The sequence below is a fragment of the Mus caroli genome, unplaced genomic scaffold (genome assembly GCF_978045245.1).
Source record: "Mus caroli unplaced genomic scaffold, Mus_caroli_1 scaffold_14, whole genome shotgun sequence".
Taxonomy (NCBI): Eukaryota; Metazoa; Chordata; class Mammalia; order Rodentia; family Muridae; genus Mus; species Mus caroli.
Window position 1 is genome coordinate 73095097 of NW_028227269.1, and position 14987 is coordinate 73110083.

Genomic DNA, 14987 nt, shown 5'->3' on the forward strand with positions numbered 1-14987 from the left:
ACTAAGTGTAACCAAGTTGTCTGTATGCCTAATGATTTGGAACTATCCAATGGAGTCTGGTGAGTTAAACCATGGATAAAAAACGGAAGGCAGTGACTCCTCCTTCTCCCTCAAGAATGCATCAGAAGAGCTGGAGAGATGGCTCAGCGGTAAGAGCACTGACTGCTCTTCCAGAGGTCCTGAGTTCAAATCCCACAATCACATGGTGGCTGACAACCAACTGTAATGGGATCTGATGCCCTCTTCTGGTGTGTCTGAAGACAGCTACAGTGTATTTACATATAATAAATAAATAAATCTTATGGGGGGGGGGAGGACCAGAGAGATGGCTCAGTGGTTAAGAGCACTGGCTGCTCTTCCAGAGGACCAGTGTTCAATTCCCAGCAAACCACATGGTGGCTCACAACCATCTGTAATGGTGTACATGGGAATAGAGCACTCACATACATTAAATAAATAAATAAATAAATAAATCTTTTTTTGTTTGTTTGTTTTGTTTTGTTTTGTTTTTGTTTTTTGAGACAGGGTTTCTCTGTGTAGCCCTGGCTGTCCTGGAACTCACTTTATAGACCAGGCTGGCCCCGAACTCAGAACTCAGAAATTCGCCTGCCTCTGCCTCCCAAGTGCTGGGATTAAAGGCTTATCCCACCATGCCCGGCTAAATAAATAAATCTTAAAAAAAATGATAATGCATCAGAAGCTAATAGTTCAGCATGGTAGGAACTCATGAACCCCTACCCAAAACTGAGTTAACAGGTTCCAGAGCAGACAACCACAGTTGCTGTGAGTTTATTATCTCAATGGCTATGTCATGCCCAGCAGTGCTTCACAGTTCTTTCTCCATTTCCTTCTCTCTCCTCCATCGTGGTGTTCCCTGAGCTTAAGAGGGGGATGATATAAATGACCCATTTAAGTCTAGGCACTCAATTATTGCAATTATCAGCATTTTTAGAAGTCATGAGTCTGTATTAACCATAGCTAATTGCAAGGAAAAGCTTCTCTGATCAAGGCTGAGAGTCATATTTGTCAATGAGTGTAAGCAAATGTTTAGAAGTTAGTTTAATCCCATGTCAGTTTAGCTAAACAATAATAATTTTTACTGTGGGACCTGAAAGTTCTCCAGCTATGGGTTTTGGGATGGATTTATAGTAGCAGGCATGAATTCTTTCCAATGGAGTGGGTCTCAAAACCAATCAGAGGCTAGCAGGCTGCTTTTATAACAGTTGTGCCACTATTACCAGTGAGGGTATAACTTGCCTGGCAAGTTGGCATTTATTTTCTAGGATTCACAGATGAATACACACACACACACACACACACACACACACACACACATATATATATATATATATATATATATATATATATAAAACATTCATTATGTTAATATATACCATATATTCATTATTATACATCATCAACTGATGGGCATATAGTCTGATTTTATTTCCTAGCTATTGTGAATAGAACAGCAATGAGGGCCATCTTCTGTGTGAACCTGGCCAAAGGTGTTGAGGGCTGCAGGACCTCAGGATCACCTCCAGATCACTGGTGAGTGGAATGCAACATCAGCTCCAAAGAATCACGGAGGGTCTTGTGCCAGCAGGAACATGGACAAAAGAACCCCACCTGACCAGAGGCTGGGATCAGTTCTGGTCAGGGCCAGCCCCACCATCTTCCTCCTGAACCCAGCAGAGATCCCTAAGGGCTCCAGAGTACTCTCCACACCACAGGAACCCTAGCACACCCAGGACCTCATGATCACAGAAGAGCACGTGGGTGGCAGAAGCAACAGAGCCTCTTGGTCAGGGTCCCTTCGGGCCTTCATCCTCAGCCAGGAGGCTGAGCTGAGACCCAGACCCTTGGGCACCTTCCTTGCCAGAGGAGAGTGGGCCTACAGGGAGGGCTCTGACTAGAGGACTCAGGAAGTGTATCAGAGCTCCAGACTTCTGGGCACCTGACTTGTAAGAGGAGAGCTTGCCTGCAGAGAGTGCTCTGACAACTGGGACTCAGATGAGAGTTGGATTCCCAGGAGTGCTGACAGAGGCTAACAGAATCACAGGAGGAAAAAGCTCCAGCCAGAGACAGCTAGAACATTAACACCAGAGATTACCAGATGGCGAAAGGCAAACATAAGAATCTTACTAACAGAAACCAAGAACACTGGGCATCATCAGAATCCAGTACGCCCACCACAGCAAGTTGGAAACCCCAACACACCTGAAAAGCAAGACAGGTTTAAAATCATATCTCATGATGGTGGTAGAAGATTTTAAGAAGGGCATTAATAGCTCACTTAAAGAAATACATGAGAACACTGTTAAACAGATAGAAGGCCTTAAAGAATTACAGGAAAACACTGCTAAACAGGTAGAAGTCCTTAGAGAGAAAGCACAAAAAATCCCTTAAAGAATGACAGGAAAACACAACCAAAACAGGTGATGGAATTGAACAAAACCATCCAAGATGTAAAAGGGAAGTAGAAACAATAAAAACAAAACAAAACAAAACAAACAAATGAACAACAACAACAAAAAAAACCAAAAAACAAAGGGAGACAATGCTAGAGTTGTAAACCCTAGGAAACAAATCAGGAACCATAGATTCGAGCATCAGCAACAGAATATAAGAGATGGAAGAGAGAATCTCAGGTGCAGAAGATTCCCTAGAGAAAGTGGACACAACAATCAAAGAAAATGCAAAATGCAAAAAGATCCCAAATCAAAACATTCAGGAGCCGGGCGTGGTGGCGCACGCCTTTAATCCCAGCACTTGGGAGGCAGAGGCAGGCGGATTTCTGAGTTCGAGGCCAGCCTGGTCTACAAAGTGAGGTCCAGGACAGCCAAGGCTACACAGAGAAACCCTGTCTCGAAAAACCAAAAAAAAAAAAAAAAAAAAAAAAACATTCAGGAAATTCAGGACAGAATGAGAAGACCAAATCTATGGATAATAGGAGTAGATGAGAATGAAGGTTTTTCAACTTAAAGGACCAGCCAATATCTTCAACAAAATTATAGAAGAAAACTTCCCAGAAATAAAGAAAGAGATGCTCATGAGCATACAAGAAGCCTACAGAACTCCAAATAGACTGGACATGAAAAGAAATTCCTCTTGACACATAATAATCAGGACAACAAATGCACTAAATAAAGATAGAATATTAAAAGCAGTAAGGGAAAAAGTTCAAGTAACATATAAAGGCAAGCCTAATAGAATTACACCAGACTTCTCACCAGAGACTGTGAAAGCCAGAAGATCCTGGACAGATGTTATACAGACACTAAGAGAACACAAATGCCAGCCCAGGCTACTATAACCAGCAAAACTCTCAATTACCATACATGGAGAAACCAAAGTATTCGATGACAAAACCAAATTTGCACAATATCTTTCCACAAATCCAGCCCTTCAAAGGATAATAAAGGGAAAACACCAACACAAAGATGGAAACTAGACCTTAGAAAAAGCAAGAAATTAATCCTTCAACAAAACTAAAAGAAGACAGCCACAAGAACAGAATCCCAACTTTAACAACAAAAATGACAGGAAGCAACAATTACTTTTCTTTGATTTCTCTTAACATCAATGGACTCAATTCCCCAATAAAAAGAAATAGACTAATAGACGGGCTACACAAACAGGACCCAACATTTTGCTGCTTACAGGAAACCCACCTCAGGGACAAAGACAGACACTACCTTAGAGTAAAAGGCTGGAAAACAAAATTCTAAGCAAATGGTCTGAAGAAAAAAGCTAGAGTAGCCATTCTAATATCAAATAAAATTGACTTCCAACCCAAAGTTATCAAAAAAGACAAGGAGGAGCACTTCATACTCATCAAAGGTAAAATCTACCAAGATGAACTCTCAATTCCGAATATCTATGTTCCAAATGCAAGGGCAGCCACATTCATTAAAGAAACTAGTAAAGCTTTAAGCACATATTGCGCCTCACACAATAATAGTGGGAGACTTCAATATCCCACTATCACCAATGGAAAGATCCTGGAAACAGAAACTAAACAGAGAAACATGGACACTAACTATAAAACAAATGGATTTATAAAACAAACAGATATCTACAGAACATTTTATCCTAAAACAAAAGGATATACTTTCTTCTCAGCACCTCATGGCACCTCCTCCAAAATTGACCATATAACTGGTCACAAAACAGGCCTTAACAGGTACAAAAATATGAAAATTATCCCATGCATCCTATCAGATCACCACGGACTAGGGCTGATCTTCAATAACAGCATAAATGTGGAAACTGAACAACACTCTACTCAATGATACCTTGGTCAAGGAAGAAATAGAGAAAGATATTAAAGACTTTACAGAGTTTAATGAAAACGAAGCCACAACATACCCAAACTTATGGAACAAAATGAAAGCAGTCCTAAGAGGAAAACTCATAGCCCTGAGGGCCTCCAAAAAGAAACTAGAGAAAGCATATTCTAGCAGTCTGACAGCATACCTAGAAGCTCTAGAATGACAGGAAGCAAATTCACCCAAGAGGAGTAGATGGCAGGAAATAATCAAACTTATGGCTGAAATCAACCAAGTGGAAACAAAAAGAACTATTCAAAGAATCAACCAAACCAGGATCTGGTTCTTTGAGAAAATCAACAAGATAGATAAACCCTTAGCCAGACTAACTAGAGGGCACAGGGACAGTATCCTAATTAACAAAATCAGAAATGAAAAAGGAGACATAACAACAGATCCTGAGGAAATCCAAAACATCATCAGATCCTACTACAAAAGGCTACACTCAACAAAACTGGAAAACCTGGATGAAAAGGACAACTTCCTAGACAGATATCAGGTTCCAAAGTTAAATCAGGAACAAATTAACGATCTTAACACTCTAATTTCCCCAAAAGAAATAGAAGCAGTCATTAATAGTCTCCCAACCAAAAAAAGCCCAGGACCAGATGGGTTTAGTGCAGAGTTCTATCAGACCTTCAAAGAAGACCTAATTCCAACCCTCCTCAAACTATTCCACAAAATAGAAGTAGAAGGTACTCTACCCAATTCATTCTAGGAAGCCACAATTACTCTGATACCTAAACCACACAAAGATCCAACAAAGAAAGAGAACTTCAGACCAATTTCCCTTATGAATATAGATGCAAAAAATCCTCAATAAAGTCTTCTCAAACCGAATCCAAGTACACCTCAAAACAATCACCCATCATGACCAAGTAGGCTTCATCCCACAGATGCAGGCAGGGATGGTTTAATATACAGAAATCCATCAAAGTAATCCACTATATAAACAAACTCAAAGAAAAATCACATGATCATCTTGTTAGATGCTGAGAAAGCATTTGACAAAATCCATACTCTTTCATGATAAAAGTCTTGGAAAGATCAGGAATTCAAGGCCCATACCTAAACATAATAAAAGCAATCTACAGCAAACTAGTAGTCAACATCAAAGTAAATGGAGAGAAGCTGGAAGCAATCACACTAAAATCAGGGACTAGACAAGGCTGTCCACTTTGTCCCTACCTATTCAATATAGTACTTGAAGTCCTAGCCAGAGCAATTCGTAAACAAAAGGAGATCAAGGGGATACAAATCGGAAATGAAGAAGTCAAAATATCACTATTTGCAGATGACATGAGAGTATATATAAGTGACCCTAAAATTCCACCAGAGAACTCGTAAGCCTGATAAACAGCTTCAGTGAAGTAGCTGGATATAAAATTAAATCAAACAAGTCAATGGCCTTTCTGTACACAAAGGATAAACAGGCTGAGAAAGAAATTAGGGAAACAACACCCTTCACAATAGTCACAAAAAATATAAAATACCTTGGCATGATTCTAACTAAGGAAGTGAAAGATCAGTACGACAAGAACTTCAAGTCTCTGAAGAAAGAAATTGAAGATCTCAGAATATGCAAAGATCTCCCATGCTCATGGATTGGCAGGATTAATATAGTAAAAATGGCTATCCTGCAGAAAGCAATCTACAGATTCAATGCAATCTCCATCAAAATTCCAACTCAATTCTTCACTGAGTTAGAAAGGGCAATTTGCAAATTCATTTGGAATAACAAAAAACCTAGGGTAGCAAAAACTCTTCTCAATGATAAAAGAATCTCTGGTGGAATCAAGATGCCTGACCTAAAGATGTACTACAGAGCAATTGTGATAAAAATTGCATGGTACTGGTATAGTGACAGACAGGTAGATCAATGGAATAGAATTGAAGACCCAGAAATGAACCCACACACCTATGGTCACTCGATCTTGACAAGGAAGCTAAAACCATCCAGTGGAAAAAAGACAGCATTTTCAACAAATGGTCCTGGCTTAACTGGCAGTTATCAAGTAGAAGAATGCAAACTGATCCATTCTTATCTCCTTGTACAAAGCTCAAGTCTAAGTGGATCAAGGAAGTCTACATAAAACCAGAGACACTAAAACCTATAGAGGAGAAAGTGGGGGAAAGCCTCAAAAATATGGGCACAGGGAGAAAAATTCCTAAACAAAACAGCAATGGCCTTTGCTATAAGATCAGGAATCGACAAATGGAACCTCATAAAATTGCAAAGCTTCTGTAGGGCAAAAGATACTGTCAATAAGACAAAAAGGCCACCAACAGATTGGGAAAGAATTTTTACCAATCCCAAATCAGATAGGGAACTAATATCCAATATATATAAAAAGTTCAAGAAACTGAACTCCAGAAACTCAAATAACCCCATTAAAAATGGGGTACAGGTCGGGCGTGGTGGTGCATGCCTTTAATCCCAGCACTTGTGAGGCAGAGGCAGGTGAATTTCTGAGTTCAAGGCCAGCCTGGTCTACAGAGTGAGTTCCAGGACAGCCAGGGCTATACACAGAAACACTGTCTCAAAAAAAGAAAAAAAGAAAAAAAGGAAAAGAAAGAAAAGAAAAGAAAAGAAAAGAAAAGAAAAGAAAAGAAAAGAAAAGAAAAGAAAAGAAAGAGAGAAAGAAAAAAAAACCAAAAATGGGATACAGAGCTAAACAAAGAATTCTCAACTGAGGAATACCAATGGGCTGAGAAGCACTTGAAAAAATGTTCAACATCCTTAATCATCAGGGAAATGCAAATCAAAACAACCCTGAGATTCCACCCCACACCAGTCAGAATGGCTAGGATCAAAAATTAAGGTAAGAGCAGATGCTGGCAAGGATGTGGAGAAAGAGGAACATTCCTCCATTGCTGGTGGGATTGCAAGCTTGTACAACCACTCTGGAAATCAGTCTGGCAGTTCCTCAGAAAACTGGACATGAAGCTGGGCATGGTGGCACATGCCTTTAATCCCAGCAGTTGGGAGGCAGAGGCAGGCAGATTTCTGAGTTCAAGGCCAGCCTGGTATACAAAGTGAGTTCCAGGACAGCCAGGGCTATACAGAGAAAGCCTGTCTCAAACAAACAAACAAACAAACAAACAAACAAACACACAAACACCAAATGAAAACAAAAAAAAAGAAAAAAGAACGAAAGAAAACTGGACATAGTACTACCGGCAGATCCAGGAATACCTCTCCTGGGCATATACCCAGAAGATGTTACAACTGGTAATAAGGACACATGCTCCTCTATGTTCATAGCAGCCCTATTTATAATAGCCAGAAGCTGGAAAGAGCCCAGATGTCCCTCAATAGAGGAATGGATACAGAAAATGTGATACATTTACACAATGGAGTACTACTCAGCTATAAAAAAGAATGAATTTATGAAATTCTTAGGCAAATGGATGGATGTGGAGGATATCATCCTGAGTGAGGTAACCCAATCACAAAAGAAGTCACTTGATATGCACTCACTGATAAGTGGATATTAGCCCAGAAACTTAGAATACCTAGGATACAATTTGCAAAACACAAGAAAATCAAGAAGGAAGACCAAAGCGTGGACATTTCATTTCTCCCTGGAATAGGGAACAAAATATCCATGGAAGGAGTTACAGAGACAACATTTGGAGCTAAGAAGAAAGGATGGACCATCCAGAGTCTGCCCCACCCGGGGTCCATCCCATAATCAGCCACCAAACGCAGACACTATTGCATATGCCAGCAAGAATTTGCTGATAGGACCCTGATGTAGCTGTCTCTTGTGAGGCCATGCCAGTGCCTGGCAAATACAGAAGTGGATGCTCACAGTCATCTATAGGATGGAACACAGGGCCCCCAATGGAGGAGCTAGAGAATGTACCAAAGGAGCTGAAGGGGTCTGCAACCCTATTGGTGGAACAACAATATGAACTAATTAGTACCCCCAGAGTTTGTGTCTCTAGCTGCATATATAGCAGAAGATGGCCTACTAGGCTATCATTGGGAAGAGAGGCCCCTTGGTCTTGCAAACTTTATATGCCCCAGTACAGGGGAACACCAGGGCCAAGAGGTGGGAGTGAGTGGGTAGGGGAGCAGGTCAGGGGGAGGGTATAGGGAATTTTGGGATAGCATTTGAAATGTAAATGAAGAAAATATCTAATAAAAATAATTTAAAAATGAACACCAATGAGCACTCATGAAAAACTAACTCTGAATTAGGATATAGAGTTCTTTGGGCATATAGCTTGCTTTTTTATTATCTTAGTGGCTGCATCAGTTGAAACCTTCACCAACCCAAAGTAAGGGTTTTCTCTTTTGCAATATCCTGTAGGGATAATCTCTTGTGTGCTGTGTAAAAGCATCACCTGCTAATAAAAAGCTGATTGACAATAAGCGGAGGCAGGGTTAGAATATGGAACATCTGGCAGAGAGAAAAGAATTGTGGAAAATAGGCACAGGGGGATTTGCCACCCAGATTTGGAGGAAGTCTGTCATAGGAAACTGAGGAGAGATAGCCAGTCATGTGGCAGACATGGAATAGTATAAATGGGTTAATTGAGTTATAAGATAGTTGGGGAACAAGTCCTAGGCAATAAAAAAAATAAGCCTACATTTTTCATTTTTAGGAACTGACACAGACAGAAAACCCAACACTTGCAATATCTTTAACAGGATTTGTTGAATTGGGTTCTTGGTGACAGCCATTTTGATCAGGGTGAGATGAAATCTAAAAATAGCTTTAATTTGTATTCCCCTGACATCTAATGATGTTGAACATTTACAAAATGGTTATCAGCCTTTTGCTTTTATTCTTTTGACTGTTCTATGTTTAGCTCTATATCCCATTTTCACTGATTTGTTTTCTTGATGTTTTGATTTTTAATTCTTTGGATATTCCAGATATTACTGTATTGTCGGATGTGTAGCTGACAAAGATTTTTTTCCATTCTGTAAGGTTCCCCTTCACTCATTTTGACCATTTCCTTTGTTGTACAGAGGTTTTTTTAGTTTCACGAAGTCCCATTTGTCAATTGTTCTTATTTCCTGAGCAATTGAAGTCCTATTTAAGAAGATCCCTCCCATGAAGATCCCTCTGATGATCATGGATTAGAAGAAAGAATTAATATTGTGAAAAAGACTATGTTGCCAAGAACAATTTACAGATTCAATGAAATTCCAACAAAAATCCCCAGGCCATTATTTACAGGAATAGAAACACAGAGTCACAGAGAAGCACAAAGGACCCTAGGTAGTCAAAGCAACCCTGAGCTAGAATAATTTTTGAGTCGTACCTGATTTCAAGTTACTACAGAATCTGAGAAATAAAACGAGTGTGCTTCTCTCACAGAAATGGACATTTAGACTCACAGAATGGAAGACACACAGAATTAAGCTAGCTTGATTTTTATCAAAGATGCCAGAAGTAAACACTGGAGAAAAGGCAGCATCTTCAACAAAGTGTTGGGAAAACCAGATATCTACATAAAGAAGACTGGAAATAAATCCTTATCTCTCACCTTTCACAAAAATAAACCCCAAATTCACAAAAATAAACCCTAAATGGATCAAAGACTTTAAAATCTGAAATCCTGAAGCTGCTAGAATATAAAAGGGATGTGCTACAAGAGGGAGGTCCACATAAGTACTTCTAAGTGGGACTTCCAACCGATTGTCTTATGTTTGGTAGAGACTACTATTCACAGAGAGACTGCGGTCATGTGAATAAAGAAGAAAATGGAGTTTTTTGGAAAGGAATTTAATGAAATTAAGAGCAGGAAAACAGGAAGGAAAGTTAAACAGAGAGTTTATTTCAGACATGAAATGGGGGAACCAATGTCTCCAGTTTCCAATTCCTTACCAGTATTTTACTCACTTCAGAAGTATGGTGTAACATTTTTATAAATAGCAAAACAAAGGAAGAAAAGAGAACCGAGATAGATACTGGGCACAGAAGAGGAAAAATATACTGAGTTCAAATGCAACTTTTGAACATTCTTTCTTTTAAGAAGAAAATATGAGCCAGGCGTTGGTGGCGCACGCCTTTAATCCCAGCACTCGGGAGGCAGAGGCAGGTGGATTTCTGAGTTCGAGGCCAGCCTGGTCTACAGAGTGAGTTCCAGGACAGCCAGGGCTACACAGAGAAACCCTGTCTCAAAAAAACAAAAAAACAAAAAAACAAAAAAAAAAAAAAAGAAGAAAATATATTTTCCCAGCAATCTCCCTAGAGAAAGAAGTAAATCATTTATTGTGAAAACATAACAGGGAAAAATGCTTTCAAATCAATGCATAAGAAGATATATAAAACTAATAAAATGTCTTGCACTTGAAGATGTTGATGAAATATTTGTGTTTTCAAAACAACATTTATATTAATACAATAACCATCCTTTGTTAATGAAAATGTTCCAAGATCCCTAATGTTGAAACTATACATGGTAACAAACCATAGGACTTGTTGTACACACAACATAGACATACCACACACAGATTACCGAGGGAGGTAATAAAATAAGCAGGGAAGGTAGCAAATACAGCACGGAGACTGTTCTGGAAAGAATTAATTCATGTCCTGGATGGAAGGATCTGGGCTTCTGTCACATGAGGCACACACACATTTCAACACTGATAATTTGCTACTTTGTGAGGATTGAGCTCAATAGTTTGGACAATGTTTGGCTGTAGAAAGCAAAGTGCAGATATTTAGAAAGCAAAACAAGCTATCTGAAAACATCTTTGAATATTAAATTTGTTTTTCTATGTTTTCATTCTGATTTGAAAGTTTTATATAAGGAAGAAAGGTTTATTCATAAATAATGTGTCATTAATCTAAATTGGGATTTTTGGAACCATTATCTTCTCTATTTTTTAATTGAAGATAATAATTATGTTTTTATTACTTAATGCAAGTGTTCCATGTTTGCATGTTATATGAGTTTTTGTTACTATTTTATGTACTTTTAAAATTGCTTAAATGGTATTCAACAATATCGTGTACTGCTGAAAATTTAAGATTCAAGTTAGAAAATCAGTTTTATAATCAAATTTATCACTGTGTTTATGCATAAACTAAATTTATCCATAAAACAATATCTTGTGAAATATCAAAATAGTGAGTTCTTCATAAAAAAATAAGTTTAAAACACCCAAGAATGAGTTCCTCTGGAAAGAATCATATATATGGGTATTATCTTCTAGTTTCCTAATAGCTGATTATAAAAATATATAGGTAATGTGAAAGTATATGATTTTAATACATGCTGATTATATTAGTCTATTTTCTGTTGCTATACCTGAGGATGTGTGTGTAGTTTAATAGGCAGTTTTTATAACTTACATTCTAGAAGCTGAGAATCCAAGTTAGGGTGATTGTATCTTCTTGCTTCTGCAAAGAGCTTCATGATATACCACACCAAGGGCTTCAGAGAACATGGGAAAGATCACACATGGAGAAAAGAAGCTATACTCAGTTGGTCATAACTGGTCATGGTAAAACTATTGTGTTGGGTTGTTTGTTTGTTTGTTTGTTTGTCTGTTTGAACCTAGGAATGATGCTGACCTTTGCTGAATGTTCTTTTACTATTTTCTTTTTAAATTTCCTGCCCTTAGAAACAATTATACAGATTTTAGCTTTCATTCTGATACAATGATCCACATTGTTTTGTTTGCTAATGTCAAACTACATTTCTATGCTTCAGATACATCCTATTCAGTCATGATATAAAAGGGGTTGAAGAGGCCAAATTTCCAGTGTCTCACTAAAAACTTTTCTATCAATGTTCATCAAAGATGTTCTTTTTTGACACTGTCTGTCTAGCTTTAGGAACATGAGGATGCTGTCTTTATACCACATTCTTGGAAGGGGTTCTAGTAGCTGTTAGTTGGAGGAGTTTGGGAACTGTTGGCAATCATTCTTTGAATATTGGGTATTACATAATTCAACTATGTGTGAATCTTGACCTGGGAAGTTTCCAGTTGGAAGACATTTAGTTAATTCTCCAATCTAATTATAAATTCAGAATTTCGTTTCTACTTCATTAACTCTTGATAGGTTGTATTTTTGCTATTTAATTAACCATAATATCCATTTTTGGTCTTTTGTTTTTGTTTTTGTTTTTTAAATTTCTGAAGCATCTGCTGTAATATCCCCTACTTTAACTTACGATTTGCATTCTAGACTCTTTACTCTTTTTTCTTTGACTAACTAGGAGAATTTTTACCTTTCTTTATTTTTAAGCATGGAACTAACACTTAGTTTTATCAACTTTTTCTGTTTTCAGATTTGCTTCAGGATTGATCTCTGCTACTTCTTTTAAATCTAATATCAAGTTCAGTTTATCTTCTCTTTCTAGTACTTTGAGATTCAATCTTAGCCTATTTGTTTCGGTTATTTTTCTTTCTTCTTCTTCTTTTTAATATAAGCTTTATCCCTCTCTATCCACTCAGAACTATTTTCACTTTATCCCACTAAGTTTAATGCTGTGTTGAGTTTCCATTGTTATAGAGGAATTTCCCAAGATTCCTCTTGCTGTTGATTTCACTGTAATACTGTTATAGTCAGAAATAATAGTAGGTAAAATTTTAGTGTTCTTGAATTCATCAGAACCTGTTTCATGTGTTTTTTTTTCCCTAAAGAACACACTGTGCACTGGAGAATACCAAGCTGCTGCCAGCATATGGAAAAGTTCTGCAATTGCTACTTAAGATATTTGATCCATCCAAGAGCAGAATTTTCTTGATAATTTTCCATCTGGTTGTCCAATACATTGCTAAAAGTAGAGACATGAAGTTCCTTGCTACAAACATTTTGTTTCATGCTTGACTATAAGACACTCCAGCCTTATTGCATATACATATAAAACTGTTATATCCTTCTTTTGAGGTAGATACTATTTATTATTTCTTGTGTTATAACCTTTTAATCAACTGACCTTTTAAGAAAGTCTCTTAGTAGGTTTTGAATTAAAAGTTTCTTTTGCTATGTTAGTTTCAAAAATCTCTAACTTAAAATTTTCAGCTTTAGAGTGCAGTGAAAATGGTATGTATCCAATAGAAACTGCATTTATTTATTTATTTATTTATTTATTCATTCATTCATTCATTCATTCATTCATTCATTCATTTTTATTAGTCAATATTATTCCTTCACAATTTCATAATGTACACTATGCATTTTGATCCTTCCACCATATCCTATTGGCTTCCTCCCTTTCTAGCCCCTACCCCTTCCCTATAAATCTCTTTTCCCTATTCACTAGTGTGATGGTTTGTATATTCTTGGACCAGGGAGTGGCACCATCTGGAGGTGTGGCCTTGTTGGAATAGGTGTGACCTGGTTGGAATAGGTGTATCATTGTGGGTGTGGGCTTAAGACCCTCACTGTAGTTGCCTGGAAGTCAGTCTTCCATTAGCAGCCTTTGGATGAAGACATAGAACTCTCAGCTTTGCCTTTGCCATGCCTGCCTGGATACTGCCATGCTCCCACCTTGATGATAATGGACTGAACCTCTGAACCTGTAAGCCAGCCCCAAGTAAATGTTGTTTTTTATAAGACTTGCCTTGGTCATGGTGTCTGTTCACAGCAGTAAAACCCTAACTAAGACAACTAGTTTGGTTTTTTATTTAGTATCCCACAAAGTTTAATCATGGCCATCTGTGTGATTCTAAATTCAGTACTAACAATCAGAGCCTGGTGAGTTAACCAGTTAGTACATGACTTGATATTTCGTCTTCCCCGTTTCTAGGACCTGTTAGTTGTCTATAGAGCATCAGTATACAGTAGGGCCTTGAAGGTCCTTTCTCCTCAAAAGCAGACTATTATAAGTGTCTGATTTCTGTCACCCAGAGCAAGTATGTACAGCTGTTGTAAGTTCATGGTCTCTAAGTCTATATCCTGCTTAGAAGATAAGATTATGTAGCTCTTCTTCTTCTTGCACAGCTCCTTCATCCTCTCTACCCCCTCTTCTGCAATGTTGCCTGAGCATTAAGAGGTGATGTAAAAATGTTTTGTCTAAGGCTGATTCTTAGTTATCTTTTGTTCTTCACCTCTTATGTACTCATGGATCTTTGCCTTTATTTCTGTTCACTACAATGAGAGGCTTCTCTGTTGAAGGCTTAGGGAGTAGCCTTTGTTTGTGGGTTTAAATATAAATAGTTAGGGGGAGGATTAAAATCATGTCAATTAAATGAAATAGCCATCTTAGGTTCCTCCAGGGTCTAAAAACTACTTCAGTAATGGGCTTTTTATCATGTTCACAAGTCCACATCCAATTAGGGAGAGGTTGGTTAGTCTCATTAACAATATATATGTTGTCTGGCAGGTTGGTATTATAACTCATGAAGTACACAGCTAGATTAAACATTTTATGCCTGGGGTTATGAGAAAATCACTCAAGTAACCTACTACATGGTAAGCCAATAATGTGTCCCTCTTTCCACAAGTCCCTGTGCAACAAATGGTTTTTACCACTCTTGGGCTATACTCAGAAAAAAAAAAAAAAACCAAATTGTTTATTCATTCTTTTGGTCCCCTTTTGTGGAAGAGACAGTCTTTAAGAATCTCTAGTTAACCATCTTGTTGAAAACACTGTCTGTTATCATAATTTCCTTGAATTTACTAAGATAGTTTTCCAGGCATCATCATTTCTTTTGTCTTCTCAAATTCTTATTTC